This window comes from Phyllobates terribilis, unplaced genomic scaffold (assembly GCF_046119375.1).
Source record: "Phyllobates terribilis strain yellow unplaced genomic scaffold, ASM4611937v1 Scaffold_223__1_contigs__length_3252167, whole genome shotgun sequence".
In the NCBI taxonomy this organism is placed as follows: Eukaryota; Metazoa; Chordata; class Amphibia; order Anura; family Dendrobatidae; genus Phyllobates; species Phyllobates terribilis.
Window position 1 is genome coordinate 3,246,169 of NW_027362983.1, and position 6,000 is coordinate 3,252,168.

The window sequence follows — 6,000 nt, forward strand, 5'->3', positions numbered from 1 at the left end:
TCACTCTCTCTCTTTCTGCTTCACTCAACTTACTCTCTAACACACTCAAAACATCATTCTCCAAACATTCATCCCTCTGTTTCACTGCATACAGATCCTCATAAAACTTAGCCACCTCTTCACACATATCCTCTCCACTCACCTCACTTCCATCTGCTCCATACACCACGCTCATACTCTGTTTCTTTCCAAAAACTTTTTTAAAGAAAAACCGAGAACATTTCTCATCCTTCTCCATCTTATCAATCTTTGCCCTAAACACTATGCTTCTCCCTCTCTCCAACAAAAACTCACTAATCTCCTTTTTTACCTCTAAAATATCCTCCTCCACCTCAACTCCTCCTTCCCTTAACTTATACAAAACGCTCAACCGCGCGTTCAGTTTAACAAAACTCTCTCTTTTAATTGCTGCATACTTGTATCCTAAATTTTTAAAGAACATTTTTGTTTGTTTCTTCACCCAGTCCCACCACTCACAAACATTCCCAAACTCATTTTTATGCTTACACCATTCTTCATACCGCCTTTCATACTCCTTTCTCACATCTTCATTCTCTAACAGTTTAACATTTAACTTCCACAATCCTCTCCCAAACACTCCATCAACTTTTATATCCAACTCACACAACATACACACATGATCTGAAAAAAGAACGTTTTCCTGCCTATAATTAACAGAAACCATATTTTTAGAAATAAAACAATAATCCAATCTGGATTGTACCCTACCACTCTCAGAAAAGAAAGTGTTCAACAAAGGATTCATGTTACACACGCGCTGCATATCACACAACCCAAAATCATTCACTAACTCCAATAATGCTTTCCCAGACACATCCACATTCACTCTCCCCACATCACAGTTCATATCACCCACAATTACCACAGGTATTCTTCCTGGAACAAAAAGCTTAATTTTTTCAAATAAATTTTTGCGCTCATTTTTTTCAACTGGCGCATAAACATTAATAACACAAAACTTTACATTCTTGTATACAAAATTAGCAAGGATACATCTCCCCACCTCAATAACCAAATAATCACTCAAAACAACCTCCCTTCCTTTAACCAAAATACCCACACCATCATTCTTATTACATGCACTCCCCGACCACACAGACGCTCCATAAGACCATTCATCCCCTTTCACACCATCCACTACCCCACATTCTTGTAAACAAAAAATAGATGCATTTTGCATAGCTAAAAACTCAAAAATAGCAGCTCTTCTTACTTTACTTTTAAACACTCTTACGTTTTGGGACACTATGGTAAATCCCATAATACTTCTACTCCTTCACCAATTACACAAAGAAATAGCCTTTGGCCTAAACCAAAGCTCACAAGAGGACAAAAAGAAAAAACATTTACAATATTATATGGTGACACTATCCAGCACCACCACTATCCTCCTCCGCCATCAGAACAGAACAGCTGGTTTCCGACCCGCTGGCTTCACCAGCCACACTCCTCATTCTGGCAGTTCTGATCTTCCTCTGAGGCTCACTAAAAACTGCATCATCACTGCCCCCACCATCCTCCCTACGACTCTTCTTTGCACCCCTATCATCCTCCGAAGAAAAATCTTCAATGTTTTCAGGACCCGAAGGGTGTTCAGGACTGTCGGGTTCCGAGATTTGCACTTCACATCCTGTTGCGTCCATTGCCTCTCCAAAAGTCATCATCTCAGGCAGCTCTGCTTCCACCACTTTCCTAGATATTCTCGCAGACACTGCCTTTTTCTCCACCTTTGCCACTTCCCTCCAGAACTCCTTTTCTTCCCTCCGCTTCTTCCTCATTTCTTCAGCAGAAGAAGAACATGGTCTCAGGGACACCTCCTCTGGCGCCGTAGAGGGAGAGGCTCTACCAGTTTCCCGCCTCCTTCCCTCTCTCTCCTCCCTCTCCAATCTTTCCAGCACTTTCAGTGCGCTTGCCATCTGCCTCCTCTCCAGCTCCTCCTCCTTCTGTTCTTTATCAGAACGTCTAGGTGCACTCATAGGACAGTCCTTATACATGTGATCACTACTCCCACAGACATCACAGGACTTGGCCTCTGGACACTGGTTGGCCATATGCCCCTCCTTTCTGCAATTTCGGCAACACTGCCCTTTAAGGCATGTTACCATGGTATGTCCGAAAGAAAAGCATCTACGGCAAAACATGGGCTGGCCTGGGTAAAAGTGGAAACCTCTATGGCCTGCAACGGAAAAATTTGATGGAGGGTGTCTAAAGCCCCCCACACTGTCAGGATCCCTTTTCAATTTCACACGGAATTTATACTGACAGTTAAAGATTCCTAGACAATTGACTTGCTTCACTCCCTTCCGCACATATTCACAGTAGCGAGAGAGGAAGCACTCCAGCAGCTCAGGGTCTGTAAAAGGGTTATAGACAGTCACAGTCACCTCCTTTTCTTGCAGACCAAACAAAGGTTCCCATCTAACTCCTTCCAAGCAGGGGTCACTAGAGTGACCACGGAGCCATTCAAAGACATTAAGGCAAACATCCTGGTCCATAAAGGTAACGTCATAATTACCTTGACGTGAAAATTCGTTGACACTGAAGATCTCAGAACGTCTTGCTCCAGCTTTGCCTTCAACGATGTCTTGGACAATGAAAACCACGTTGTTCTTGTTCTGGTCAGATGGATCCACGGACAAACGGATGGTGTTCTTCACAAAAGACATCTTGGATTCTGTCGGTATGGAATACCACAGGAAAAAGCAGAAAATCCTCCACAAAAGGGTCCGGATTCCTCCAGGAGACTCGCACCAATCAAGGTACAGTCATACGATCTTAGCCAAAAGGCCGAGAAGCGATAACCAGAATTGGTTTCAAACTACGGAGCCACCCAAGGATCCTGAAAAGTCCATTTGTGGAGATGAGCTCCTGGACTCCCGTTAAGAAGACATGTTGTCAACCTCTAGATCCCTTACATGCCTGCACTTTTCGGCTTGCTGCTGCTGCAATCCACGCGTTTTAGATCTGCATAACTCCACCTCTTTAAACACAGCACCTTCACCCCCTGCTGTTCCCACCCGCCTCAACACCGTTGGAAGGGAGGAGAACCAATTAAGGCGGGGGGTGGGGTGGAACGAGCAGCTGTCTACCCTTAGCAGGAGGGCTCCTGATTACATACCTCTCCTGCTGCTGCTGCTGCTGGCTGTCCAGCAGCAGACTGAAGGTGGCTGCTGCTGTGCACAGGTATATAAAGGCTCAGAGCCTATTATGACACGCGCAGCCAGCGTTCCATTGCCACATTCCATCTACTGCAGGCAGGATACCTGGCTGGCTGAATGTCGCTGAGAAGCTCACAGAGACCGCCATAAGCAACAGTTTAACAGAATGCCACAGACTAATCAACCAAACTTTTTGGGTTGGGTTCTCTTTTATAGTCTGCAGGCATTAAATGAAAGAAGTCAGTGTTCCAGCAGAAGGAGACAACGTTTCAGAAAAGGCATTGTAGCAAACCAAAAAAGAAATTTTAAGCGCAGCAGAGTAACCAGCGCACATACCTGTTAGCTCAGGTGAGTTTAAAAGGCTGCTGTTGATAACAAGGGCATTTGCTAAATAGATGGTGTGTGTGCAACAATATACTGAAAGGTCAATTATATTGTGCAGCTTATCTCACCACCTGTAGTTATTTAGGTGAAAGCTCCAAAATGCTTGCCTAATATGTCTGTTTATCCAAAAGGAAGTAAAAAGGGAGAGCTAGAAAGATAGCATTGCATCACATTACATGGCAATGCAATGCACAGTTGCTGAAGTTGAACCAAAATGAGCTTGTAATCTGGCTTCTGCAACTTTGAACATGAAAAATCCAATGAGGAGAAGAAAAGCAAAGCCAAAGAGTTCATCCCCAAATCCGACAAACAAGCAAAATGAACAAAAAACATTGAATTCAATTCTTTCTGATTTTAGAAACTGCATTAAAGAAGGGGTGCACCGGTCCTGGAGATACTGCAATACCAGGTCAATGCGTGGAGTGGACAGAGCAAGCTCTTTTTCCATCTCCCTGTTCTAAAAATCCATTTAATATATGGTCCCCAGATAGGGGACGTATCAGATATTAAACTGATAAGAACAGATACTACACTTGATCTTAGCCAAAAGGCCGAGAAGCGATAACCAGAATTGGTTTCAAACTACGGAGCCACCCAAGGATCCTGAAAAGTCCATTTGTGGAGATGAGCTCCTGGACTCCCGTTAAGAAGACATGTTGTCAACCTCTAGATCCCTTACATGCCTGCACTTTTCGGCTTGCTGCTGCTGCAATCCACGCGTTTTAGATCTGCATAACTCCACCTCTTTAAACACAGCACCTTCACCCCCTGCTGTTCCCACCCGCCTCAACACCGTTGGAAGGGAGGAGAACCAATTAAGGCGGGGGGTGGGGTGGAACGAGCAGCTGTCTACCCTTAGCAGGAGGGCTCCTGATTACATACCTCTCCTGCTGCTGCTGCTGCTGGCTGTCCAGCAGCAAACTGAAGGTGGCTGCTGCTGTGCACAGGTATATAAAGGCTCAGAGCCTATTATGACACGCGCAGCCAGCGTTCCATTGCCACATTCCATCTACTGCAGGCAGGATACCTGGCTGGCTGAATGTCGCTGAGAAGCTCACAGAGACCGCCATAAGCAACAGTTTAACAGAATGCCACAGACTAATCAACCAAACTTTTTGGGTTGGGTTCTCTTTTATAGTCTGCAGGCATTAAATGAAAGAAGTCAGTGTTCCAGCAGAAGGAGACAACGTTTCAGAAAAGGCATTGTAGCAAACCAAAAAAGAAATTTTAAGCGCAGCAGAGTAACCAGCGCACATACCTGTTAGCTCAGGTGAGTTTAAAAGGCTGCTGTTGATAACAAGGGCATTTGCTAAATAGATGGTGTGTGTGCAACAATATACTGAAAGGTCAATTATATTGTGCAGCTTATCTCACCACCTGTAGTTATTTAGGTGAAAGCTCCAAAATGCTTGCCTAATATGTCTGTTTATCCAAAAGGAAGTAAAAAGGGAGAGCTAGAAAGATAGCATTGCATCACATTACATGGCAATGCAATGCACAGTTGCTGAAGTTGAACCAAAATGAGCTTGTAATCTGGCTTCTGCAACTTTGAACATGAAAAATCCAATGAGGAGAAGAAAAGCAAAGCCAAAGAGTCCATCCCCAAATCCGACAAACAAGCAAAATGAACAAAAAACATTGAATTCAATTCTTTCTGATTTTAGAAACTGCATTAAAGAAGGGGTGCACCGGTCCTGGAGATACTGCAATACCAGGTCAATGCGTGGAGTGGACAGAGCAAGCTCTTTTTCCATCTCCCTGTTCTAAAAATCCATTTAATATATGGTCCCCAGATAGGGGACGTATCAGATATTAAACTGATAAGAACAGATACTACACTTGATCTTAGCCAAAAGGCCGAGAAGCGATAACCAGAATTGGTTTCAAACTACGGAGCCACCCAAGGATCCTGAAAAGTCCATATGTGGAGATGAGCTCCTGGACTCCCGTTAAGAAGACATGTTGTCAACCTCTAGATCCCTTACATGCCTGCACTTTTCGGCTTGCTGCTGCTGCAATCCACGCGTTTTAGATCTGCATAACTCCACCTCTTTAAACACAGCACCTTCACCCCCTGCTGTTCCCACCCGCCTCAACACCGTTGGAAGGGAGGAGAACCAATTAAGGCGGGGGGTGGGGTGGAACGAGCAGCTGTCTACCCTTAGCAGGAGGGCTCCTGATTACATACCTCTCCTGCTGCTGCTGCTGCTGGCTGTCCAGCAGCAGACTGAAGGTGGCTGCTGCTGTGCACAGGTATATAAAGGCTCAGAGCCTATTATGACACGCGCAGCCAGCGTTCCATTGCCACATTCCATCTACTGCAGGCAGGATACCTGGCTGGCTGAATGTCGCTGAGAAGCTCACAGAGACCGCCATAAGCAACAGTTTAACAGAATGCCACAGACTAATCAACCAAACTTTTTGGGTTGGGTTCTCT

At 44.8% G+C, this 6,000-nt stretch overlaps 2 non-coding genes across 2 annotated transcripts; both read right to left on the minus strand.

The window, feature by feature from the left end:
- Nucleotides 1-3,935: 3,935 nt before the first annotated feature.
- Nucleotides 3,936-4,126, minus strand: LOC141214845 (U2 spliceosomal RNA). Its single transcript, XR_012284037.1, has one exon. It is a non-coding gene; the product is annotated as a U2 spliceosomal RNA (small nuclear RNA).
- A 1,115-nt stretch (nt 4,127-5,241) lies between these two features.
- On the minus strand, nt 5,242-5,432 carry LOC141214846 (U2 spliceosomal RNA). The gene has a single exon (XR_012284038.1). It is a non-coding gene; the product is annotated as a U2 spliceosomal RNA (small nuclear RNA).
- Nucleotides 5,433-6,000: the final 568 nt, after the last annotated feature.